The following is a 23,007-nucleotide window of genomic DNA, read 5'->3' as shown; positions in this document are numbered from 1 at the left end:
CTTGCTCTCCTTACGTCAGTATACATCATATGAGTCTGTGAGGCTGGCTTTGCAACATCTTGCGTGTCTTTAGGCTCGCCGCGACCAACACTTACCATGCACTGTCCACAAAACATGGAGGCGCCGGGGCTTGAACCCGGGACCTTTCACATGCAAAGCGAACGCTCTACCAACTGAGCTACGCCCCCAAGCGCAACAAAGATGCGCTGTTTTCCATCCTTTGCTACTCTGATGTGCGCGGACATGATGGTTGGTTGGTTCATAGGGGCGAAGGGACCAGTGTACAAAGGCGCGATCACGTTCATATGCACAAGAGTTCCAAGTAGTTTCGATGCTCTGGTATTACGACTACAAAATTCCGTCTGTATTTAACGTCTTAAATTGAAAGGACAGTCACAAATTGCTCCGTTTTCACTCCATGTCGACAATCACACAGCGCCTGAGGTAACAAGCACATCTGAAGCCCCATTGTGCACTCGACTGTTGATGCCAACTCACTGCCTCGCACTTTACTACTGTGTACCACTCTTGTCGTCCAACTGCAAAAGACTGAGCCACAACAAGTTTCCGCGTCTCCATTGCACTGCGCAAACTACGAAACGCTCCCCAAACATTGCACTCACCTATGCAGACGACTTTTCCGACTTTACACGACGCTCACGCTAGTGACAGCCTTATTTAGAGCTTGACGTCGCGCCCAAGCGAGTGAGCACATTTCGCCTACGGCTTAGGCCGCCCAACTAGTGTGGCTGCTCGGTCTCTGCAGGCAGCGAGGAGCTGCAAACTTCCCGTGTTCGCGCCTATGTCACCTCCGCTTGCTTGTCAGAGACAGAGTGTCGCAAAACATACAACTCACTCCATGAATTGATTGCTACGGCATCTGTCATCAGCAGTCACAACTAGCAACACCAGTAGCAGCCGACTGCACGTAAAGAATGGGAATGTGCAGTGGGATTTTTGTGAACTCGGCGCAAGGCAGATCTTTCCGACATAGGTTTGAGAATCTTAAGGGAAGACTTGTACTGGTTCTAAATTAAGTATAGGGCTGGGAGGAGGGTGCTTCCTGCGCGTAACAGCACGCTTGCCAATTGTGGCTGCTAATCGTTCGCTCGTATCTGCCTAGACACATTCGCTGGCTGTGAATTATTTGCATGGCAGTGTGCGCATGTTGGTGTGTTAAAAATTCTGGAGACGCTGGGTATCGATCCCAGTACCTCTCGCATGCTAAGCGAGCGCTCTACCATCTGAGCTACGCCCCCTGATGACGGATAGTGCTACATACAACCATATCAATATCACAGACCCTTGCACTCCCATTATTCCGCAGACAAACACTACTCTCAATGTGTCCGTGAGGGTGTCTTTCAGGTTTCCTGCATTCTGTATCGAATCGTAGTTGGCCAAAATTAAAGTGGCACGCACAACGTCGAAAATAGCGTTCGGCCACCGCTCTGAGTAAGACGAACGTGTTGTCCACACTCTAGACTTCATTGAGGTTAGGCCGTTATACCTAAGATAGATTTGCACTCGATGACACCTCGACAACAGCCGGTCCTCACATTCACGTCTTGCTCTCCTTACGTCAGTATACATCATATGAGTCTGTGAGGCTGGCTTTGCAACATCTAGCGTGTCTTTAGGCTCGCCGCGACCAACACTTACCATGCACTGTCCACAAAACATGGAGGCGCCGGGGCTTGAACCCGGGACCTTTCACATGCAAAGCGAACGCTCTACCAACTGAGCTACGCCCCCAAGCGCAACAAAGATGCGCTGTTTTCCATCCTTTGCTACTCTGATGTGCGCGGACATGATGGTTGGTTGGTTCATAGGGGCGAAGGGACCAGTGTACAAAGGCGCGATCACGTTCATATGCACAAGAGTTCCAAGTAGTTTCGATGCTCTGGTATTACGACTACAAATTCCGTCTGTATTTAACGTCTTAAATTGAAAGGACAGTCACAAATTGCTCCGTTTTCACTCCATGTCGACAATCACACAGCGCCTGAGGTAACAAGCACATCTGAAGCCCCATTGTGCACTCGACTGTTGATGCCAACTCACTGCCTCGCACTTTACTACTGTGTACCACTCTTGTCGTCCAACTGCAAAAGACTGAGCCACAACAAGTTTCCGCGTCTCCATTGCACTGCGCAAACTACGAAACGCTCCCCAAACATTGCACTCACCTATGCAGACGACTTTTCCGACTTTACACGACGCTCACGCTAGTGACAGCCTTATTTAGAGCTTGACGTCGCGCCCAAGCGAGTGAGCACATTTCGCCTACGGCTTAGGCCGCCCAACTAGTGTGGCTGCTCGGTCTCTGCAGGCAGCGAGGAGCTGCAAACTTCCCGTGTTCGCGCCTATGTCACCTCCGCTTGCTTGTCAGAGACAGAGTGTCGCAAAACATACAACTCACTCCATGAATTGATTGCTACGGCATCTGTCATCAGCAGTCACAACTAGCAACACCAGTAGCAGCCGACTGCACGTAAAGAATGGGAATGTGCAGTGGGATTTTTGTGAACTCGGCGCAAGGCAGATCTTTCCGACATAGGTTTGAGAATCTTAAGGGAAGACTTGTACTGGTTCTAAATTAAGTATAGGGCTGGGAGGAGGGTGCTTCCTGCGCGTAACAGCACGCTTGCCAATTGTGGCTGCTAATCGTTCGCTCGTATCTGCCTAGACACATTCGCTGGCTGTGAATTATTTGCATGGCAGTGTGCGCATGTTGGTGTGTTAAAAATTCTGGAGACGCTGGGTATCGATCCCAGTACCTCTCGCATGCTAAGCGAGCGCTCTACCATCTGAGCTACGCCCCCTGATGACGGATAGTGCTACATACAACCATATCAATATCACAGACCCTTGCACTCCCATTATTCCGCAGACAAACACTACTCTCAATGTGTCCGTGAGGGTGTCTTTCAGGTTTCCTGCATTCTGTATCGAATCGTAGTTGGCCAAAATTAAAGTGGCACGCACAACGTCGAAAATAGCGTTCGGCCACCGCTCTGAGTAAGACGAACGTGTTGTCCACACTCTAGACTTCATTGAGGTTAGGCCGTTATACCTAAGATAGATTTGCACTCGATGACACCTCGACAACAGCCGGTCCTCACATTCACGTCTTGCTCTCCTTACGTCAGTATACATCATATGAGTCTGTGAGGCTGGCTTTGCAACATCTTGCGTGTCTTTAGGCTCGCCGCGACCAACACTTACCATGCACTGTCCACAAAACATGGAGGCGCCGGGGCTTGAACCCGGGACCTTTCACATGCAAAGCGAACGCTCTACCAACTGAGCTACGCCCCCAAGCGCAACAAAGATGCGCTGTTTTCCATCCTTTGCTACTCTGATGTGCGCGGACATGATGGTTGGTTGGTTCATAGGGGCGAAGGGACCAGTGTACAAAGGCGCGATCACGTTCATATGCACAAGAGTTCCAAGTAGTTTCGATGCTCTGGTATTACGACTACAAATTCCGTCTGTATTTAACGTCTTAAATTGAAAGGACAGTCACAAATTGCTCCGTTTTCACTCCATGTCGACAATCACACAGCGCCTGAGGTAACAAGCACATCTGAAGCCCCATTGTGCACTCGACTGTTGATGCCAACTCACTGCCTCGCACTTTACTACTGTGTACCACTCTTGTCGTCCAACTGCAAAAGACTGAGCCACAACAAGTTTCCGCGTCTCCATTGCACTGCGCAAACTACGAAACGCTCCCCAAACATTGCACTCACCTATGCAGACGACTTTTCCGACTTTACACGACGCTCACGCAACGCTCACGCTAGTGACAGCCTTATTTAGAGCTTGACGTCGCGCCCAAGCGAGTGAGCACATTTCGCCTACGGCTTAGGCCGCCCAACTAGTGTGGCTGCTCGGTCTCTGCAGGCAGCGAGGAGCTGCAAACTTCCCGTGTTCGCGCCTATGTCACCTCCGCTTGCTTGTCAGAGACAGAGTGTCGCAAAACATACAACTCACTCCATGAATTGATTGCTACGGCATCTGTCATCAGCAGTCACAACTAGCAACACCAGTAGCAGCCGACTGCACGTAAAGAATGGGAATGTGCAGTGGGATTTTTGTGAACTCGGCGCAAGGCAGATCTTTCCGACATAGGTTTGAGAATCTTAAGGGAAGACTTGTACTGGTTCTAAATTAAGTATAGGGCTGGGAGGAGGGTGCTTCCTGCGCGTAACAGCACGCTTGCCAATTGTGGCTGCTAATCGTTCGCTCGTATCTGCCTAGACACATTCGCTGGCTGTGAATTATTTGCATGGCAGTGTGCGCATGTTGGTGTGTTAAAAATTCTGGAGACGCTGGGTATCGATCCCAGTACCTCTCGCATGCTAAGCGAGCGCTCTACCATCTGAGCTACGCCCCCTGATGACGGATAGTGCTACATACAACCATATCAATATCACAGACCCTTGCACTCCCATTATTCCGCAGACAAACACTACTCTCAATGTGTCCGTGAGGGTGTCTTTCAGGTTTCCTGCATTCTGTATCGAATCGTAGTTGGCCAAAATTAAAGTGGCACGCACAACGTCGAAAATAGCGTTCGGCCACCGCTCTGAGTAAGACGAACGTGTTGTCCACACTCTAGACTTCATTGAGGTTAGGCCGTTATACCTAAGATAGATTTGCACTCGATGACACCTCGACAACAGCCGGTCCTCACATTCACGTCTTGCTCTCCTTACGTCAGTATACATCATATGAGTCTGTGAGGCTGGCTTTGCAACATCTAGCGTGTCTTTAGGCTCGCCGCGACCAACACTTACCATGCACTGTCCACAAAACATGGAGGCGCCGGGGCTTGAACCCGGGACCTTTCACATGCAAAGCGAACGCTCTACCAACTGAGCTACGCCCCCAAGCGCAACAAAGATGCGCTGTTTTCCATCCTTTGCTACTCTGATGTGCGCGGACATGATGGTTGGTTGGTTCATAGGGGCGAAGGGACCAGTGTACAAAGGCGCGATCACGTTCATATGCACAAGAGTTCCAAGTAGTTTCGATGCTCTGGTATTACGACTACAAATTCCGTCTGTATTTAACGTCTTAAATTGAAAGGACAGTCACAAATTGCTCCGTTTTCACTCCATGTCGACAATCACACAGCGCCTGAGGTAACAAGCACATCTGAAGCCCCATTGTGCACTCGACTGTTGATGCCAACTCACTGCCTCGCACTTTACTACTGTGTACCACTCTTGTCGTCCAACTGCAAAAGACTGAGCCACAACAAGTTTCCGCGTCTCCATTGCACTGCGCAAACTACGAAACGCTCCCCAAACATTGCACTCACCTATGCAGACGACTTTTCCGACTTTACACGACGCTCACGCAACGCTCACGCTAGTGACAGCCTTATTTAGAGCTTGACGTCGCGCCCAAGCGAGTGAGCACATTTCGCCTACGGCTTAGGCCGCCCAACTAGTGTGGCTGCTCGGTCTCTGCAGGCAGCGAGGAGCTGCAAACTTCCCGTGTTCGCGCCTATGTCACCTCCGCTTGCTTGTCAGAGACAGAGTGTCGCAAAACATACAACTCACTCCATGAATTGATTGCTACGGCATCTGTCATCAGCAGTCACAACTAGCAACACCAGTAGCAGCCGACTGCACGTAAAGAATGGGAATGTGCAGTGGGATTTTTGTGAACTCGGCGCAAGGCAGATCTTTCCGACATAGGTTTGAGAATCTTAAGGGAAGACTTGTACTGGTTCTAAATTAAGTATAGGGCTGGGAGGAGGGTGCTTCCTGCGCGTAACAGCACGCTTGCCAATTGTGGCTGCTAATCGTTCGCTCGTATCTGCCTAGACACATTCGCTGGCTGTGAATTATTTGCATGGCAGTGTGCGCATGTTGGTGTGTTAAAAATTCTGGAGACGCTGGGTATCGATCCCAGTACCTCTCGCATGCTAAGCGAGCGCTCTACCATCTGAGCTACGCCCCCTGATGACGGATAGTGCTACATACAACCATATCAATATCACAGACCCTTGCACTCCCATTATTCCGCAGACAAACACTACTCTCAATGTGTCCGTGAGGGTGTCTTTCAGGTTTCCTGCATTCTGTATCGAATCGTAGTTGGCCAAAATTAAAGTGGCACGCACAACGTCGAAAATAGCGTTCGGCCACCGCTCTGAGTAAGACGAACGTGTTGTCCACACTCTAGACTTCATTGAGGTTAGGCCGTTATACCTAAGATAGATTTGCACTCGATGACACCTCGACAACAGCCGGTCCTCACATTCACGTCTTGCTCTCCTTACGTCAGTATACATCATATGAGTCTGTGAGGCTGGCTTTGCAACATCTTGCGTGTCTTTAGGCTCGCCGCGACCAACACTTACCATGCACTGTCCACAAAACATGGAGGCGCCGGGGCTTGAACCCGGGACCTTTCACATGCAAAGCGAACGCTCTACCAACTGAGCTACGCCCCCAAGCGCAACAAAGATGCGCTGTTTTCCATCCTTTGCTACTCTGATGTGCGCGGACATGATGGTTGGTTGGTTCATAGGGGCGAAGGGACCAGTGTACAAAGGCGCGATCACGTTCATATGCACAAGAGTTCCAAGTAGTTTCGATGCTCTGGTATTACGACTACAAATTCCGTCTGTATTTAACGTCTTAAATTGAAAGGACAGTCACAAATTGCTCCGTTTTCACTCCATGTCGACAATCACACAGCGCCTGAGGTAACAAGCACATCTGAAGCCCCATTGTGCACTCGACTGTTGATGCCAACTCACTGCCTCGCACTTTACTACTGTGTACCACTCTTGTCGTCCAACTGCAAAAGACTGAGCCACAACAAGTTTCCGCGTCTCCATTGCACTGCGCAAACTACGAAACGCTCCCCAAACATTGCACTCACCTATGCAGACGACTTTTCCGACTTTACACGACGCTCACGCTAGTGACAGCCTTATTTAGAGCTTGACGTCGCGCCCAAGCGAGTGAGCACATTTCGCCTACGGCTTAGGCCGCCCAACTAGTGTGGCTGCTCGGTCTCTGCAGGCAGCGAGGAGCTGCAAACTTCCCGTGTTCGCGCCTATGTCACCTCCGCTTGCTTGTCAGAGACAGAGTGTCGCAAAACATACAACTCACTCCATGAATTGATTGCTACGGCATCTGTCATCAGCAGTCACAACTAGCAACACCAGTAGCAGCCGACTGCACGTAAAGAATGGGAATGTGCAGTGGGATTTTTGTGAACTCGGCGCAAGGCAGATCTTTCCGACATAGGTTTGAGAATCTTAAGGGAAGACTTGTACTGGTTCTAAATTAAGTATAGGGCTGGGAGGAGGGTGCTTCCTGCGCGTAACAGCACGCTTGCCAATTGTGGCTGCTAATCGTTCGCTCGTATCTGCCTAGACACATTCGCTGGCTGTGAATTATTTGCATGGCAGTGTGCGCATGTTGGTGTGTTAAAAATTCTGGAGACGCTGGGTATCGATCCCAGTACCTCTCGCATGCTAAGCGAGCGCTCTACCATCTGAGCTACGCCCCCTGATGACGGATAGTGCTACATACAACCATATCAATATCACAGACCCTTGCACTCCCATTATTCCGCAGACAAACACTACTCTCAATGTGTCCGTGAGGGTGTCTTTCAGGTTTCCTGCATTCTGTATCGAATCGTAGTTGGCCAAAATTAAAGTGGCACGCACAACGTCGAAAATAGCGTTCGGCCACCGCTCTGAGTAAGACGAACGTGTTGTCCACACTCTAGACTTCATTGAGGTTAGGCCGTTATACCTAAGATAGATTTGCACTCGATGACACCTCGACAACAGCCGGTCCTCACATTCACGTCTTGCTCTCCTTACGTCAGTATACATCATATGAGTCTGTGAGGCTGGCTTTGCAACATCTAGCGTGTCTTTAGGCTCGCCGCGACCAACACTTACCATGCACTGTCCACAAAACATGGAGGCGCCGGGGCTTGAACCCGGGACCTTTCACATGCAAAGCGAACGCTCTACCAACTGAGCTACGCCCCCAAGCGCAACAAAGATGCGCTGTTTTCCATCCTTTGCTACTCTGATGTGCGCGGACATGATGGTTGGTTGGTTCATAGGGGCGAAGGGACCAGTGTACAAAGGCGCGATCACGTTCATATGCACAAGAGTTCCAAGTAGTTTCGATGCTCTGGTATTACGACTACAAATTCCGTCTGTATTTAACGTCTTAAATTGAAAGGACAGTCACAAATTGCTCCGTTTTCACTCCATGTCGACAATCACACAGCGCCTGAGGTAACAAGCACATCTGAAGCCCCATTGTGCACTCGACTGTTGATGCCAACTCACTGCCTCGCACTTTACTACTGTGTACCACTCTTGTCGTCCAACTGCAAAAGACTGAGCCACAACAAGTTTCCGCGTCTCCATTGCACTGCGCAAACTACGAAACGCTCCCCAAACATTGCACTCACCTATGCAGACGACTTTTCCGACTTTACACGACGCTCACGCAACGCTCACGCTAGTGACAGCCTTATTTAGAGCTTGACGTCGCGCCCAAGCGAGTGAGCACATTTCGCCTACGGCTTAGGCCGCCCAACTAGTGTGGCTGCTCGGTCTCTGCAGGCAGCGAGGAGCTGCAAACTTCCCGTGTTCGCGCCTATGTCACCTCCGCTTGCTTGTCAGAGACAGAGTGTCGCAAAACATACAACTCACTCCATGAATTGATTGCTACGGCATCTGTCATCAGCAGTCACAACTAGCAACACCAGTAGCAGCCGACTGCACGTAAAGAATGGGAATGTGCAGTGGGATTTTTGTGAACTCGGCGCAAGGCAGATCTTTCCGACATAGGTTTGAGAATCTTAAGGGAAGACTTGTACTGGTTCTAAATTAAGTATAGGGCTGGGAGGAGGGTGCTTCCTGCGCGTAACAGCACGCTTGCCAATTGTGGCTGCTAATCGTTCGCTCGTATCTGCCTAGACACATTCGCTGGCTGTGAATTATTTGCATGGCAGTGTGCGCATGTTGGTGTGTTAAAAATTCTGGAGACGCTGGGTATCGATCCCAGTACCTCTCGCATGCTAAGCGAGCGCTCTACCATCTGAGCTACGCCCCCTGATGACGGATAGTGCTACATACAACCATATCAATATCACAGACCCTTGCACTCCCATTATTCCGCAGACAAACACTACTCTCAATGTGTCCGTGAGGGTGTCTTTCAGGTTTCCTGCATTCTGTATCGAATCGTAGTTGGCCAAAATTAAAGTGGCACGCACAACGTCGAAAATAGCGTTCGGCCACCGCTCTGAGTAAGACGAACGTGTTGTCCACACTCTAGACTTCATTGAGGTTAGGCCGTTATACCTAAGATAGATTTGCACTCGATGACACCTCGACAACAGCCGGTCCTCACATTCACGTCTTGCTCTCCTTACGTCAGTATACATCATATGAGTCTGTGAGGCTGGCTTTGCAACATCTTGCGTGTCTTTAGGCTCGCCGCGACCAACACTTACCATGCACTGTCCACAAAACATGGAGGCGCCGGGGCTTGAACCCGGGACCTTTCACATGCAAAGCGAACGCTCTACCAACTGAGCTACGCCCCCAAGCGCAACAAAGATGCGCTGTTTTCCATCCTTTGCTACTCTGATGTGCGCGGACATGATGGTTGGTTGGTTCATAGGGGCGAAGGGACCAGTGTACAAAGGCGCGATCACGTTCATATGCACAAGAGTTCCAAGTAGTTTCGATGCTCTGGTATTACGACTACAAATTCCGTCTGTATTTAACGTCTTAAATTGAAAGGACAGTCACAAATTGCTCCGTTTTCACTCCATGTCGACAATCACACAGCGCCTGAGGTAACAAGCACATCTGAAGCCCCATTGTGCACTCGACTGTTGATGCCAACTCACTGCCTCGCACTTTACTACTGTGTACCACTCTTGTCGTCCAACTGCAAAAGACTGGGCCACAACAAGTTTCCGCGTCTCCATTGCACTGCGCAAACTACGAAACGCTCCCCAAACATTGCACTCACCTATGCAGACGACTTTTCCGACTTTTCACGACGCTCACGCAACGCTCACGCTAGTGACAGCCTTATTTAGAGCTTGACGTCGCGCCCAAGCGAGTGAGCACATTTCGCCTACGGCTTAGGCCGCCCAACTAGTGTGGCTGCTCGGTCTCTGCAGGCAGCGAGGAGCTGCAAACTTCCCGTGTTCGCGCCTATGTCACCTCCGCTTGCTTGTCAGAGACAGAGTGTCGCAAAACATACAACTCACTCCATGAATTGATTGCTACGGCATCTGTCATCAGCAGTCACAACTAGCAACACCAGTAGCAGCCGACTGCACGTAAAGAATGGGAATGTGCAGTGGGATTTTTGTGAACTCGGCGCAAGGCAGATCTTTCCGACATAGGTTTGAGAATCTTAAGGGAAGACTTGTACTGGTTCTAAATTAAGTATAGGGCTGGGAGGAGGGTGCTTCCTGCGCGTAACAGCACGCTTGCCAATTGTGGCTGCTAATCGTTCGCTCGTATCTGCCTAGACACATTCGCTGGCTGTGAATTATTTGCATGGCAGTGTGCGCATGTTGGTGTGTTAAAAATTCTGGAGACGCTGGGTATCGATCCCAGTACCTCTCGCATGCTAAGCGAGCGCTCTACCATCTGAGCTACGCCCCCTGATGACGGATAGTGCTACATACAACCATATCAATATCACAGACCCTTGCACTCCCATTATTCCGCAGACAAACACTACTCTCAATGTGTCCGTGAGGGTGTCTTTCAGGTTTCCTGCATTCTGTATCGAATCGTAGTTGGCCAAAATTAAAGTGGCACGCACAACGTCGAAAATAGCGTTCGGCCACCGCTCTGAGTAAGACGAACGTGTTGTCCACACTCTAGACTTCATTGAGGTTAGGCCGTTATACCTAAGATAGATTTGCACTCGATGACACCTCGACAACAGCCGGTCCTCACATTCACGTCTTGCTCTCCTTACGTCAGTATACATCATATGAGTCTGTGAGGCTGGCTTTGCAACATCTTGCGTGTCTTTAGGCTCGCCGCGACCAACACTTACCATGCACTGTCCACAAAACATGGAGGCGCCGGGGCTTGAACCCGGGACCTTTCACATGCAAAGCGAACGCTCTACCAACTGAGCTACGCCCCCAAGCGCAACAAAGATGCGCTGTTTTCCATCCTTTGCTACTCTGATGTGCGCGGACATGATGGTTGGTTGGTTCATAGGGGCGAAGGGACCAGTGTACAAAGGCGCGATCACGTTCATATGCACAAGAGTTCCAAGTAGTTTCGATGCTCTGGTATTACGACTACAAATTCCGTCTGTATTTAACGTCTTAAATTGAAAGGACAGTCACAAATTGCTCCGTTTTCACTCCATGTCGACAATCACACAGCGCCTGAGGTAACAAGCACATCTGAAGCCCCATTGTGCACTCGACTGTTGATGCCAACTCACTGCCTCGCACTTTACTACTGTGTACCACTCTTGTCGTCCAACTGCAAAAGACTGGGCCACAACAAGTTTCCGCGTCTCCATTGCACTGCGCAAACTACGAAACGCTCCCCAAACATTGCACTCACCTATGCAGACGACTTTTCCGACTTTTCACGACGCTCACGCAACGCTCACGCTAGTGACAGCCTTATTTAGAGCTTGACGTCGCGCCCAAGCGAGTGAGCACATTTCGCCTACGGCTTAGGCCGCCCAACTAGTGTGGCTGCTCGGTCTCTGCAGGCAGCGAGGAGCTGCAAACTTCCCGTGTTCGCGCCTATGTCACCTCCGCTTGCTTGTCAGAGACAGAGTGTCGCAAAACATACAACTCACTCCATGAATTGATTGCTACGGCATCTGTCATCAGCAGTCACAACTAGCAACACCAGTAGCAGCCGACTGCACGTAAAGAATGGGAATGTGCAGTGGGATTTTTGTGAACTCGGCGCAAGGCAGATCTTTCCGACATAGGTTTGAGAATCTTAAGGGAAGACTTGTACTGGTTCTAAATTAAGTATAGGGCTGGGAGGAGGGTGCTTCCTGCGCGTAACAGCACGCTTGCCAATTGTGGCTGCTAATCGTTCGCTCGTATCTGCCTAGACACATTCGCTGGCTGTGAATTATTTGCATGGCAGTGTGCGCATGTTGGTGTGTTAAAAATTCTGGAGACGCTGGGTATCGATCCCAGTACCTCTCGCATGCTAAGCGAGCGCTCTACCATCTGAGCTACGCCCCCTGATGACGGATAGTGCTACATACAACCATATCAATATCACAGACCCTTGCACTCCCATTATTCCGCAGACAAACACTACTCTCAATGTGTCCGTGAGGGTGTCTTTCAGGTTTCCTGCATTCTGTATCGAATCGTAGTTGGCCAAAATTAAAGTGGCACGCACAACGTCGAAAATAGCGTTCGGCCACCGCTCTGAGTAAGACGAACGTGTTGTCCACACTCTAGACTTCATTGAGGTTAGGCCGTTATACCTAAGATAGATTTGCACTCGATGACACCTCGACAACAGCCGGTCCTCACATTCACGTCTTGCTCTCCTTACGTCAGTATACATCATATGAGTCTGTGAGGCTGGCTTTGCAACATCTTGCGTGTCTTTAGGCTCGCCGCGACCAACACTTACCATGCACTGTCCACACAACATGGAGGCGCCGGGGCTTGAACCCGGGACCTTTCACATGCAAAGCGAACGCTCTACCAACTGAGCTACGCCCCCAAGCGCAACAAAGATGCGCTGTTTTCCATCCTTTGCTACTCTGATGTGCGCGGACATGATGGTTGGTTGGTTCATAGGGGCGAAGGGACCAGTGTACAAAGGCGCGATCACGTTCATATGCACAAGAGTTCCAAGTAGTTTCGATGCTCTGGTATTACGACTACAAATTCCGTCTGTATTTAACGTCTTAAATTGAAAGGACAGTCACAAATTGCTCCGTTTTCACTCCATGTCGACAATCACACAGCGCCTGAGGTAACAAGCACATCTGAAGCCCCATTGTGCACTCGACTGTTGATGCCAACTCACTGCCTCGCACTTTACTACTGTGTACCACTCTTGTCGTCCAACTGCAAAAGACTGGGCCACAACAAGTTTCCGCGTCTCCATTGCACTGCGCAAACTACGAAACGCTCCCCAAACATTGCACTCACCTATGCAGACGACTTTTCCGACTTTTCACGACGCTCACGCAACGCTCACGCTAGTGACAGCCTTATTTAGAGCTTGACGTCGCGCCCAAGCGAGTGAGCACATTTCGCCTACGGCTTAGGCCGCCCAACTAGTGTGGCTGCTCGGTCTCTGCAGGCAGCGAGGAGCTGCAAACTTCCCGTGTTCGCGCCTATGTCACCTCCGCTTGCTTGTTAGAGACAGAGTGTCGCAAAACATACAACTCACTCCATGAATTGATTGCTACGGCATCTGTCATCAGCAGTCACAACTAGCAACACCAGTAGCAGCCGACTGCACGTAAAGAATGGGAATGTGCAGTGGGATTTTTGTGAACTCGGCGCAAGGCAGATCTTTCCGACATAGGTTTGAGAATCTTAAGGGAAGACTTGTACTGGTTCTAAATTAAGTATAGGGCTGGGAGGAGGGTGCTTCCTGCGCGTAACAGCACGCTTGCCAATTGTGGCTGCTAATCGTTCGCTCGTATCTGCCTAGACACATTCGCTGGCTGTGAATTATTTGCATGGCAGTGTGCGCATGTTGGTGTGTTAAAAATTCTGGAGACGCTGGGTATCGATCCCAGTACCTCTCGCATGCTAAGCGAGCGCTCTACCATCTGAGCTACGCCCCCTGATGACGGATAGTGCTACATACAACCATATCAATATCACAGACCCTTGCACTCCCATTATTCCGCAGACAAACACTACTCTCAATGTGCCCGTGAGGGTGTCTTTCAGGTTTCCTGCATTCTGTATCGAATCGTAGTTGGCCAAAATTAAAGTGGCACGCACAACGTCGAAAATAGCGTTCGGCCACCGCTCTGAGTAAGACGAACGTGTTGTCCACACTCTAGACTTCATTGAGGTTAGGCCGTTATACCTAAGATAGATTTGCACTCGATGACACCTCGACAACAGCCGGTCCTCACATTCACGTCTTGCTCTCCTTACGTCAGTATACATCATATGAGTCTGTGAGGCTGGCTTTGCAACATCTTGCGTGTCTTTAGGCTCGCCGCGACCAACACTTACCATGCACTGTCCACAAAACATGGAGGCGCCGGGGCTTGAACCCGGGACCTTTCACATGCAAAGCGAACGCTCTACCAACTGAGCTACGCCCCCAAGCGCAACAAAGATGCGCTGTTTTCCATCCTTTGCTACTCTGATGTGCGCGGACATGATGGTTGGTTGGTTCATAGGGGCGAAGGGACCAGTGTACAAAGGCGCGATCACGTTCATATGCACAAGAGTTCCAAGTAGTTTCGATGCTCTGGTATTACGACTACAAATTCCGTCTGTATTTAACGTCTTAAATTGAAAGGACAGTCACAAATTGCTCCGTTTTCACTCCATGTCGACAATCACACAGCGCCTGAGGTAACAAGCACATCTGAAGCCCCATTGTGCACTCGACTGTTGATGCCAACTCACTGCCTCGCACTTTACTACTGTGTACCACTCTTGTCGTCCAACTGCAAAAGACTGGGCCACAACAAGTTTCCGCGTCTCCATTGCACTGCGCAAACTACGAAACGCTCCCCAAACATTGCACTCACCTATGCAGACGACTTTTCCGACTTTTCACGACGCTCACGCAACGCTCACGCTAGTGACAGCCTTATTTAGAGCTTGACGTCGCGCCCAAGCGAGTGAGCACATTTCGCCTACGGCTTAGGCCGCCCAACTAGTGTGGCTGCTCGGTCTCTGCAGGCAGCGAGGAGCTGCAAACTTCCCGTGTTCGCGCCTATGTCACCTCCGCTTGCTTGTCAGAGACAGAGTGTCGCAAAACATACAACTCACTCCATGAATTGATTGCTACGGCATCTGTCATCAGCAGTCACAACTAGCAACACCAGTAGCAGCCGACTGCACGTAAAGAATGGGAATGTGCAGTGGGATTTTTGTGAACTCGGCGCAAGGCAGATCTTTCCGACATAGGTTTGAGAATCTTAAGGGAAGACTTGTACTGGTTCTAAATTAAGTATAGGGCTGGGAGGAGGGTGCTTCCTGCGCGTAACAGCACGCTTGCCAATTGTGGCTGCTAATCGTTCGCTCGTATCTGCCTAGACACATTCGCTGGCTGTGAATTATTTGCATGGCAGTGTGCGCATGTTGGTGTGTTAAAAATTCTGGAGACGCTGGGTATCGATCCCAGTACCTCTCGCATGCTAAGCGAGCGCTCTACCATCTGAGCTACGCCCCCTGATGACGGATAGTGCTACATACAACCATATCAATATCACAGACCCTTGCACTCCCATTATTCCGCAGACAAACACTACTCTCAATGTGTCCGTGAGGGTGTCTTTCAGGTTTCCTGCATTCTGTATCGAATCGTAGTTGGCCAAAATTAAAGTGGCACGCACAACGTCGAAAATAGCGTTCGGCCACCGCTCTGAGTAAGACGAACGTGTTGTCCACACTCTAGACTTCATTGAGGTTAGGCCGTTATACCTAAGATAGATTTGCACTCGATGACACCTCGACAACAGCCGGTCCTCACATTCACGTCTTGCTCTCCTTACGTCAGTATACATCATATGAGTCTGTGAGGCTGGCTTTGCAACATCTTGCGTGTCTTTAGGCTCGCCGCGACCAACACTTACCATGCACTGTCCACACAACATGGAGGCGCCGGGGCTTGAACCCGGGACCTTTCACATGCAAAGCGAACGCTCTACCAACTGAGCTACGCCCCCAAGCGCAACAAAGATGCGCTGTTTTCCATCCTTTGCTACTCTGATGTGCGCGGACATGATGGTTGGTTGGTTCATAGGGGCGAAGGGACCAGTGTACAAAGGCGCGATCACGTTCATATGCACAAGAGTTCCAAGTAGTTTCGATGCTCTGGTATTACGACTACAAATTCCGTCTGTATTTAACGTCTTAAATTGAAAGGACAGTCACAAATTGCTCCGTTTTCACTCCATGTCGACAATCACACAGCGCCTGAGGTAACAAGCACATCTGAAGCCCCATTGTGCACTCGACTGTTGATGCCAACTCACTGCCTCGCACTTTACTACTGTGTACCACTCTTGTCGTCCAACTGCAAAAGACTGGGCCACAACAAGTTTCCGCGTCTCCATTGCACTGCGCAAACTACGAAACGCTCCCCAAACATTGCACTCACCTATGCAGACGACTTTTCCGACTTTTCACGACGCTCACGCAACGCTCACGCTAGTGACAGCCTTATTTAGAGCTTGACGTCGCGCCCAAGCGAGTGAGCACATTTCGCCTACGGCTTAGGCCGCCCAACTAGTGTGGCTGCTCGGTCTCTGCAGGCAGCGAGGAGCTGCAAACTTCCCGTGTTCGCGCCTATGTCACCTCCGCTTGCTTGTTAGAGACAGAGTGTCGCAAAACATACAACTCACTCCATGAATTGATTGCTACGGCATCTGTCATCAGCAGTCACAACTAGCAACACCAGTAGCAGCCGACTGCACGTAAAGAATGGGAATGTGCAGTGGGATTTTTGTGAACTCGGCGCAAGGCAGATCTTTCCGACATAGGTTTGAGAATCTTAAGGGAAGACTTGTACTGGTTCTAAATTAAGTATAGGGCTGGGAGGAGGGTGCTTCCTGCGCGTAACAGCACGCTTGCCAATTGTGGCTGCTAATCGTTCGCTCGTATCTGCCTAGACACATTCGCTGGCTGTGAATTATTTGCATGGCAGTGTGCGCATGTTGGTGTGTTAAAAATTCTGGAGACGCTGGGTATCGATCCCAGTACCTCTCGCATGCTAAGCGAGCGCTCTACCATCTGAGCTACGCCCCCTGATGACGGATAGTGCTACATACAACCATATCAATATCACAGACCCTTGCACTCCCATTATTCCGCAGACAAACACTACTCTCAATGTGCCCGTGAGGGTGTCTTTCAGGTTTCCTGCATTCTGTATCGAATCGTAGTTGGCCAAAATTAAAGTGGCACGCACAACGTCGAAAATAGCGTTCGGCCACCGCTCTGAGTAAGACGAACGTGTTGTCCACACTCTAGACTTCATTGAGGTTAGGCCGTTATACCTAAGATAGATTTGCACTCGATGACACCTCGACAACAGCCGGTCCTCACATTCACGTCTTGCTCTCCTTACGTCAGTATACATCATATGAGTCTGTGAGGCTGGCTTTGCAACATCTTGCGTGTCTTTAGGCTCGCCGCGACCAACACTTACCATGCACTGTCCACAAAACATGGAGGCGCCGGGGCTTGAACCCGGGACCTTTCACATGCAAAGCGAACGCTCTACCAACTGAGCTACGCCCCCAAGCGCAACAAAGATGCGCTGTTTTCCATCCTTTGCTACTCTGATGTGCGCGGACATGATGGTTGGTTGGTTCATAGGGGCGAAGGGACCAGTGTACAAAGGCGCGATCACGTTCATATGCACAAGAGTTCCAAGTAGTTTCGATGCTCTGGTATTACGACTACAAATTCCGTCTGTATTTAACGTCTTAAATTGAAAGGACAGTCACAAATTGCTCCGTTTTCACTCCATGTCGACAATCACACAGCGCCTGAGGTAACAAGCACATCTGAAGCCCCATTGTGCACTCGACTGTTGATGCCAACTCACTGCCTCGCACTTTACTACTGTGTACCACTCTTGTCGTCCAACTGCAAAAGACTGGGCCACAACAAGTTTCCGCGTCTCCATTGCACTGCGCAAACTACGAAACGCTCCCCAAACATTGCACTCACCTATGCAGACGACTTTTCCGACTTTTCACGACGCTCACGCAACGCTCACGCTAGTGACAGCCTTATTTAGAGCTTGACGTCGCGCCCAAGCGAGTGAGCACATTTCGCCTACGGCTTAGGCCGCCCAACTAGTGTGGCTGCTCGGTCTCTGCAGGCAGCGAGGAGCTGCAAACTTCCCGTGTTCGCGCCTATGTCACCTCCGCTTGCTTGTCAGAGACAGAGTGTCGCAAAACATACAACTCACTCCATGAATTGATTGCTACGGCATCTGTCATCAGCAGTCACAACTAGCAACACCAGTAGCAGCCGACTGCACGTAAAGAATGGGAATGTGCAGTGGGATTTTTGTGAACTCGGCGCAAGGCAGATCTTTCCGACATAGGTTTGAGAATCTTAAGGGAAGACTTGTACTGGTTCTAAATTAAGTATAGGGCTGGGAGGAGGGTGCTTCCTGCGCGTAACAGCACGCTTGCCAATTGTGGCTGCTAATCGTTCGCTCGTATCTGCCTAGACACATTCGCTGGCTGTGAATTATTTGCATGGCAGTGTGCGCATGTTGGTGTGTTAAAAATTCTGGAGACGCTGGGTATCGATCCCAGTACCTCTCGCATGCTAAGCGAGCGCTCTACCATCTGAGCTACGCCCCCTGATGACGGATAGTGCTACATACAACCATATCAATATCACAGACCCTTGCACTCCCATTATTCCGCAGACAAACACTACTCTCAATGTGTCCGTGAGGGTGTCTTTCAGGTTTCCTGCATTCTGTATCGAATCGTAGTTGGCCAAAATTAAAGTGGCACGCACAACGTCGAAAATAGCGTTCGGCCACCGCTCTGAGTAAGACGAACGTGTTGTCCACACTCTAGACTTCATTGAGGTTAGGCCGTTATACCTAAGATAGATTTGCACTCGATGACACCTCGACAACAGCCGGTCCTCACATTCACGTCTTGCTCTCCTTACGTCAGTATACATCATATGAGTCTGTGAGGCTGGCTTTGCAACATCTTGCGTGTCTTTAGGCTCGCCGCGACCAACACTTACCATGCACTGTCCACAAAACATGGAGGCGCCGGGGCTTGAACCCGGGACCTTTCACATGCAAAGCGAACGCTCTACCAACTGAGCTACGCCCCCAAGCGCAACAAAGATGCGCTGTTTTCCATCCTTTGCTACTCTGATGTGCGCGGACATGATGGTTGGTTGGTTCATAGGGGCGAAGGGACCAGTGTACAAAGGCGCGATCACGTTCATATGCACAAGAGTTCCAAGTAGTTTCGATGCTCTGGTATTACGACTACAAATTCCGTCTGTATTTAACGTCTTAAATTGAAAGGACAGTCACAAATTGCTCCGTTTTCACTCCATGTCGACAATCACACAGCGCCTGAGGTAACAAGCACATCTGAAGCCCCATTGTGCACTCGACTGTTGATGCCAACTCACTGCCTCGCACTTTACTACTGTGTACCACTCTTGTCGTCCAACTGCAAAAGACTGGGCCACAACAAGTTTCCGCGTCTCCATTGCACTGCGCAAACTACGAAACGCTCCCCAAACATTGCACTCACCTATGCAGACGACTTTTCCGACTTTTCACGACGCTCACGCAACGCTCACGCTAGTGACAGCCTTATTTAGAGCTTGACGTCGCGCCCAAGCGAGTGAGCACATTTCGCCTACGGCTTAGGCCGCCCAACTAGTGTGGCTGCTCGGTCTCTGCAGGCAGCGAGGAGCTGCAAACTTCCCGTGTTCGCGCCTATGTCACCTCCGCTTGCTTGTCAGAGACAGAGTGTCGCAAAACATACAACTCACTCCATGAATTGATTGCTACGGCATCTGTCATCAGCAGTCACAACTAGCAACACCAGTAGCAGCCGACTGCACGTAAAGAATGGGAATGTGCAGTGGGATTTTTGTGAACTCGGCGCAAGGCAGATCTTTCCGACATAGGTTTGAGAATCTTAAGGGAAGACTTGTACTGGTTCTAAATTAAGTATAGGGCTGGGAGGAGGGTGCTTCCTGCGCGTAACAGCACGCTTGCCAATTGTGGCTGCTAATCGTTCGCTCGTATCTGCCTAGACACATTCGCTGGCTGTGAATTATTTGCATGGCAGTGTGCGCATGTTGGTGTGTTAAAAATTCTGGAGACGCTGGGTATCGATCCCAGTACCTCTCGCATGCTAAGCGAGCGCTCTACCATCTGAGCTACGCCCCCTGATGACGGATAGTGCTACATACAACCATATCAATATCACAGACCCTTGCACTCCCATTATTCCGCAGACAAACACTACTCTCAATGTGTCCGTGAGGGTGTCTTTCAGGTTTCCTGCATTCTGTATCGAATCGTAGTTGGCCAAAATTAAAGTGGCACGCACAACGTCGAAAATAGCGTTCGGCCACCGCTCTGAGTAAGACGAACGTGTTGTCCACACTCTAGACTTCATTGAGGTTAGGCCGTTATACCTAAGATAGATTTGCACTCGATGACACCTCGACAACAGCCGGTCCTCACATTCACGTCTTGCTCTCCTTACGTCAGTATACATCATATGAGTCTGTGAGGCTGGCTTTGCAACATCTTGCGTGTCTTTAGGCTCGCCGCGACCAACACTTACCATGCACTGTCCACAAAACATGGAGGCGCCGGGGCTTGAACCCGGGACCTTTCACATGCAAAGCGAACGCTCTACCAACTGAGCTACGCCCCCAAGCGCAACAAAGATGCGCTGTTTTCCATCCTTTGCTACTCTGATGTGCGCGGACATGATGGTTGGTTGGTTCATAGGGGCGAAGGGACCAGTGTACAAAGGCGCGATCACGTTCATATGCACAAGAGTTCCAAGTAGTTTCGATGCTCTGGTATTACGACTACAAATTCCGTCTGTATTTAACGTCTTAAATTGAAAGGACAGTCACAAATTGCTCCGTTTTCACTCCATGTCGACAATCACACAGCGCCTGAGGTAACAAGCACATCTGAAGCCCCATTGTGCACTCGACTGTTGATGCCAACTCACTGCCTCGCACTTTACTACTGTGTACCACTCTTGTCGTCCAACTGCAAAAGACTGGGCCACAACAAGTTTCCGCGTCTCCATTGCACTGCGCAAACTACGAAACGCTCCCCAAACATTGCACTCACCTATGCAGACGACTTTTCCGACTTTTCACGACGCTCACGCAACGCTCACGCTAGTGACAGCCTTATTTAGAGCTTGACGTCGCGCCCAAGCGAGTGAGCACATTTCGCCTACGGCTTAGGCCGCCCAACTAGTGTGGCTGCTCGGTCTCTGCAGGCAGCGAGGAGCTGCAAACTTCCCGTGTTCGCGCCTATGTCACCTCCGCTTGCTTGTCAGAGACAGAGTGTCGCAAAACATACAACTCACTCCATGAATTGATTGCTACGGCATCTGTCATCAGCAGTCACAACTAGCAACACCAGTAGCAGCCGACTGCACGTAAAGAATGGGAATGTGCAGTGGGATTTTTGTGAACTCGGCGCAAGGCAGATCTTTCCGACATAGGTTTGAGAATCTTAAGGGAAGACTTGTACTGGTTCTAAATTAAGTATAGGGCTGGGAGGAGGGTGCTTCCTGCGCGTAACAGCACGCTTGCCAATTGTGGCTGCTAATCGTTCGCTCGTATCTGCCTAGACACATTCGCTGGCTGTGAATTATTTGCATGGCAGTGTGCGCATGTTGGTGTGTTAAAAATTCTGGAGACGCTGGGTATCGATCCCAGTACCTCTCGCATGCTAAGCGAGCGCTCTACCATCTGAGCTACGCCCCCTGATGACGGATAGTGCTACATACAACCATATCAAAATCACAGACCCTTGCACTCCCATTATTCCGCAGACAAACACTACTCTCAATGTGTCCGTGAGGGTGTCTTTCAGGTTTCCTGCATTCTGTATCGAATCGTAGTTGGCCAAAATTAAAGTGGCACGCACAACGTCGAAAATAGCGTTCGGCCACCGCTCTGAGTAAGACGAACGTGTTGTCCACACTCTAGACTTCATTGAGGTTAGGCCGTTATACCTAAGATAGATTTGCACTCGATGACACCTCGACAACAGCCGGTCCTCACATTCACGTCTTGCTCTCCTTACGTCAGTATACATCATATGAGTCTGTGAGGCTGGCTTTGCAACATCTTGCGTGTCTTTAGGCTCGCCGCGACCAACACTTACCATGCACTGTCCACAAAACATGGAGGCGCCGGGGCTTGAACCCGGGACCTTTCACATGCAAAGCGAACGCTCTACCAACTGAGCTACGCCCCCAAGCGCAACAAAGATGCGCTGTTTTCCATCCTTTGCTACTCTGATGTGCGCGGACATGATGGTTGGTTGGTTCATAGGGGCGAAGGGACCAGTGTACAAAGGCGCGATCACGTTCATATGCACAAGAGTTCCAAGTAGTTTCGATGCTCTGGTATTACGACTACAAATTCCGTCTGTATTTAACGTCTTAAATTGAAAGGACAGTCACAAATTGCTCCGTTTTCACTCCATGTCGACAATCACACAGCGCCTGAGGTAACAAGCACATCTGAAGCCCCATTGTGCACTCGACTGTTGATGCCAACTCACTGCCTCGCACTTTACTACTGTGTACCACTCTTGTCGTCCAACTGCAAAAGACTGGGCCACAACAAGTTTCCGCGTCTCCATTGCACTGCGCAAACTACGAAACGCTCCCCAAACATTGCACTCACCTATGCAGACGACTTTTCCGACTTTTCACGACGCTCACGCAACGCTCACGCTAGTGACAGCCTTATTTAGAGCTTGACGTCGCGCCCAAGCGAGTGAGCACATTTCGCCTACGGCTTAGGCCGCCCAACTAGTGTGGCTGCTCGGTCTCTGCAGGCAGCGAGGAGCTGCAAACTTCCCGTGTTCGCGCCTATGTCACCTCCGCTTGCTTGTCAGAGACAGAGTGTCGCAAAACATACAACTCACTCCATGAATTGATTGCTACGGCATCTGTCATCAGCAGTCACAACTAGCAACACCAGTAGCAGCCGACTGCACGTAAAGAATGGGAATGTGCAGTG

The 23,007-nt window shown here is 50.2% G+C and overlaps 29 non-coding genes across 29 annotated transcripts; all 29 read right to left on the bottom strand.

Annotated features, from left to right (window-relative positions):
- Positions 1 to 115: 115 nt before the first annotated feature.
- On the bottom strand, positions 116 to 188 carry Trnaa-ugc (transfer RNA alanine (anticodon UGC)). Its single transcript has one exon. It is a non-coding gene; the product is annotated as a tRNA-Ala (tRNA).
- Positions 189 to 1,186: 998 nt separating this feature from the next.
- Positions 1,187 to 1,259, bottom strand: Trnaa-agc (transfer RNA alanine (anticodon AGC)). Its single transcript has one exon. It is a non-coding gene; the product is annotated as a tRNA-Ala (tRNA).
- A 423-nt stretch (positions 1,260 to 1,682) lies between these two features.
- Positions 1,683 to 1,755, bottom strand: Trnaa-ugc (transfer RNA alanine (anticodon UGC)). Its single transcript has one exon. It is a non-coding gene; the product is annotated as a tRNA-Ala (tRNA).
- Positions 1,756 to 2,752: 997 nt separating this feature from the next.
- On the bottom strand, positions 2,753 to 2,825 carry Trnaa-agc (transfer RNA alanine (anticodon AGC)). Its single transcript has one exon. It is a non-coding gene; the product is annotated as a tRNA-Ala (tRNA).
- Positions 2,826 to 3,248: 423 nt separating this feature from the next.
- Positions 3,249 to 3,321, bottom strand: Trnaa-ugc (transfer RNA alanine (anticodon UGC)). Its single transcript has one exon. It is a non-coding gene; the product is annotated as a tRNA-Ala (tRNA).
- Positions 3,322 to 4,329: 1,008 nt separating this feature from the next.
- On the bottom strand, positions 4,330 to 4,402 carry Trnaa-agc (transfer RNA alanine (anticodon AGC)). Its single transcript has one exon. It is a non-coding gene; the product is annotated as a tRNA-Ala (tRNA).
- Positions 4,403 to 4,825: 423 nt separating this feature from the next.
- Positions 4,826 to 4,898, bottom strand: Trnaa-ugc (transfer RNA alanine (anticodon UGC)). Its single transcript has one exon. It is a non-coding gene; the product is annotated as a tRNA-Ala (tRNA).
- Positions 4,899 to 5,906: 1,008 nt separating this feature from the next.
- On the bottom strand, positions 5,907 to 5,979 carry Trnaa-agc (transfer RNA alanine (anticodon AGC)). Its single transcript has one exon. It is a non-coding gene; the product is annotated as a tRNA-Ala (tRNA).
- A 423-nt stretch (positions 5,980 to 6,402) lies between these two features.
- Trnaa-ugc (transfer RNA alanine (anticodon UGC)) lies at positions 6,403 to 6,475 on the bottom strand. Its single transcript has one exon. It is a non-coding gene; the product is annotated as a tRNA-Ala (tRNA).
- A 997-nt stretch (positions 6,476 to 7,472) lies between these two features.
- On the bottom strand, positions 7,473 to 7,545 carry Trnaa-agc (transfer RNA alanine (anticodon AGC)). The gene has a single exon. It is a non-coding gene; the product is annotated as a tRNA-Ala (tRNA).
- Positions 7,546 to 7,968: 423 nt separating this feature from the next.
- Trnaa-ugc (transfer RNA alanine (anticodon UGC)) lies at positions 7,969 to 8,041 on the bottom strand. The gene has a single exon. It is a non-coding gene; the product is annotated as a tRNA-Ala (tRNA).
- A 1,008-nt stretch (positions 8,042 to 9,049) lies between these two features.
- On the bottom strand, positions 9,050 to 9,122 carry Trnaa-agc (transfer RNA alanine (anticodon AGC)). Its single transcript has one exon. It is a non-coding gene; the product is annotated as a tRNA-Ala (tRNA).
- A 423-nt stretch (positions 9,123 to 9,545) lies between these two features.
- On the bottom strand, positions 9,546 to 9,618 carry Trnaa-ugc (transfer RNA alanine (anticodon UGC)). The gene has a single exon. It is a non-coding gene; the product is annotated as a tRNA-Ala (tRNA).
- Positions 9,619 to 10,626: 1,008 nt separating this feature from the next.
- On the bottom strand, positions 10,627 to 10,699 carry Trnaa-agc (transfer RNA alanine (anticodon AGC)). Its single transcript has one exon. It is a non-coding gene; the product is annotated as a tRNA-Ala (tRNA).
- Positions 10,700 to 11,122: 423 nt separating this feature from the next.
- Positions 11,123 to 11,195, bottom strand: Trnaa-ugc (transfer RNA alanine (anticodon UGC)). Its single transcript has one exon. It is a non-coding gene; the product is annotated as a tRNA-Ala (tRNA).
- Positions 11,196 to 12,203: 1,008 nt separating this feature from the next.
- Trnaa-agc (transfer RNA alanine (anticodon AGC)) lies at positions 12,204 to 12,276 on the bottom strand. Its single transcript has one exon. It is a non-coding gene; the product is annotated as a tRNA-Ala (tRNA).
- Positions 12,277 to 12,699: 423 nt separating this feature from the next.
- On the bottom strand, positions 12,700 to 12,772 carry Trnaa-ugc (transfer RNA alanine (anticodon UGC)). Its single transcript has one exon. It is a non-coding gene; the product is annotated as a tRNA-Ala (tRNA).
- A 1,008-nt stretch (positions 12,773 to 13,780) lies between these two features.
- On the bottom strand, positions 13,781 to 13,853 carry Trnaa-agc (transfer RNA alanine (anticodon AGC)). Its single transcript has one exon. It is a non-coding gene; the product is annotated as a tRNA-Ala (tRNA).
- Positions 13,854 to 14,276: 423 nt separating this feature from the next.
- On the bottom strand, positions 14,277 to 14,349 carry Trnaa-ugc (transfer RNA alanine (anticodon UGC)). The gene has a single exon. It is a non-coding gene; the product is annotated as a tRNA-Ala (tRNA).
- A 1,008-nt stretch (positions 14,350 to 15,357) lies between these two features.
- On the bottom strand, positions 15,358 to 15,430 carry Trnaa-agc (transfer RNA alanine (anticodon AGC)). Its single transcript has one exon. It is a non-coding gene; the product is annotated as a tRNA-Ala (tRNA).
- Positions 15,431 to 15,853: 423 nt separating this feature from the next.
- Trnaa-ugc (transfer RNA alanine (anticodon UGC)) lies at positions 15,854 to 15,926 on the bottom strand. Its single transcript has one exon. It is a non-coding gene; the product is annotated as a tRNA-Ala (tRNA).
- Positions 15,927 to 16,934: 1,008 nt separating this feature from the next.
- On the bottom strand, positions 16,935 to 17,007 carry Trnaa-agc (transfer RNA alanine (anticodon AGC)). The gene has a single exon. It is a non-coding gene; the product is annotated as a tRNA-Ala (tRNA).
- Positions 17,008 to 17,430: 423 nt separating this feature from the next.
- On the bottom strand, positions 17,431 to 17,503 carry Trnaa-ugc (transfer RNA alanine (anticodon UGC)). Its single transcript has one exon. It is a non-coding gene; the product is annotated as a tRNA-Ala (tRNA).
- Positions 17,504 to 18,511: 1,008 nt separating this feature from the next.
- On the bottom strand, positions 18,512 to 18,584 carry Trnaa-agc (transfer RNA alanine (anticodon AGC)). The gene has a single exon. It is a non-coding gene; the product is annotated as a tRNA-Ala (tRNA).
- Positions 18,585 to 19,007: 423 nt separating this feature from the next.
- Positions 19,008 to 19,080, bottom strand: Trnaa-ugc (transfer RNA alanine (anticodon UGC)). The gene has a single exon. It is a non-coding gene; the product is annotated as a tRNA-Ala (tRNA).
- A 1,008-nt stretch (positions 19,081 to 20,088) lies between these two features.
- Positions 20,089 to 20,161, bottom strand: Trnaa-agc (transfer RNA alanine (anticodon AGC)). Its single transcript has one exon. It is a non-coding gene; the product is annotated as a tRNA-Ala (tRNA).
- Positions 20,162 to 20,584: 423 nt separating this feature from the next.
- Positions 20,585 to 20,657, bottom strand: Trnaa-ugc (transfer RNA alanine (anticodon UGC)). The gene has a single exon. It is a non-coding gene; the product is annotated as a tRNA-Ala (tRNA).
- A 1,008-nt stretch (positions 20,658 to 21,665) lies between these two features.
- Positions 21,666 to 21,738, bottom strand: Trnaa-agc (transfer RNA alanine (anticodon AGC)). Its single transcript has one exon. It is a non-coding gene; the product is annotated as a tRNA-Ala (tRNA).
- A 423-nt stretch (positions 21,739 to 22,161) lies between these two features.
- Positions 22,162 to 22,234, bottom strand: Trnaa-ugc (transfer RNA alanine (anticodon UGC)). The gene has a single exon. It is a non-coding gene; the product is annotated as a tRNA-Ala (tRNA).
- Positions 22,235 to 23,007: the final 773 nt, after the last annotated feature.

This window comes from Schistocerca cancellata, unplaced genomic scaffold (assembly GCF_023864275.1).
Source record: "Schistocerca cancellata isolate TAMUIC-IGC-003103 unplaced genomic scaffold, iqSchCanc2.1 HiC_scaffold_918, whole genome shotgun sequence".
In the NCBI taxonomy this organism is placed as follows: Eukaryota; Metazoa; Arthropoda; class Insecta; order Orthoptera; family Acrididae; genus Schistocerca; species Schistocerca cancellata.
The sequence above is the reverse complement of the archived record's forward strand: the minus strand, read 5'-3'. Positions and strand labels throughout refer to the sequence as shown.